Here is a 1,206-nt window from a genome sequence, read left to right as displayed (position 1 = left end):
CTGCACATGGGAGGGAAGAGGGGCAGGGGCTGTGCTGAAAGTCAGCTCCATGTGCTGCTGCTGCTGCTGCTGCTGCTCTGGGGTCATTTGTCCAGCCCCGGCCCAGAGTCAGGGATCAGAGCCAGGCCCTGCTGCTGCTCCCTGGGGATCAGCCCCAGTTTGGGTGTTGCTGTCAGGGCCAGCAGAAGCGGTGGCTGGAGCAGCAGGTGCTGACAGTGCCCCAAGGCCCGGGGCTGGAGGGGTCCCTGGGCTGGGCTGGGAGGGAGCTGCCCTGTAGAGGATGTTGTGGACAGTTGGCTGGCTGACAAGGGACATACTGATATAATGCCACTGATTGGGCAAGGAGAACAGGACGAGAGTCGAGAATCAATGTCTGAAAGCGGCAAGGTCACTGTGCCCTTGCCGAAACTTGAGGATGTGGGAGAGGTTCGTTAGCTAGCAAGAATGAAGGAACGATAGGAGAAACCATAACAAGGTGAACACAAGAATGTAAACGTAGGCGTAGTTGACTGATAAACGACTAACCAATGATGAGCTCAATTTTTGCAATATGCATTAGCCTTATTAACACTGTTATAAATGTGTGTGCCTATTCAATAAACTTCTGAGACTTACTGATCACTCATATTGCGTGCCGCATTTCTTCCGTCGATCGCAACACTGCCCCTTGTTCTCCCTGCGGCCCAGGCAAAACTGGGCCAGGCACAAGTGGGGCAGCGCAGCCACCAGGGAGCCTGCAAGTCTCTTCCAGCCCTGGCTGCTCTGAGTTTGGGCCTTGGAGCCTCAGGTGGACAAAGGCAGCTGCTCCAGGTCCCTCTGTGTGTGCCTGTGTTCAGCAGTGCTGCTCCATCAGTCTGTGCCCAGCATTGGGGAAAAGCCTCAGCCCTGCAGGGCCAGGAGCTGCCGGGCTCTGCCTGAGCAGCTCAGCCAGCAGGAAGGGAGCTGCTCCACACAGGAACCAGGAGCAAAGGACACTCCTTTTACAGGACGTTTTCTATTTAAAGGAAAAAAAGGAGAAAGAAAAAAAAGATTGGTAAAATTGTAAAAGATAAAAATAAAATCCAAGGGTCAGTGAAAAAACTTCTGTAACTTTGCATTAAGAGGTAAATGATCTTTTCAAAAAGAGAACTCAGTTATTTACATTGTAAATGTGCTGATGGCATGGATCCATCAGCATCCATTGACCTCAGCAGCCTTTTAAAAGAT

This window comes from Pyrgilauda ruficollis, unplaced genomic scaffold (assembly GCF_017590135.1).
Source record: "Pyrgilauda ruficollis isolate IOZ18807 unplaced genomic scaffold, ASM1759013v1 scaffold34, whole genome shotgun sequence".
Lineage (NCBI taxonomy): Eukaryota > Metazoa > Chordata > Aves > Passeriformes > Passeridae > Pyrgilauda > Pyrgilauda ruficollis.
The sequence above is the reverse complement of the archived record's forward strand: the minus strand, read 5'-3'. Positions refer to the sequence as shown.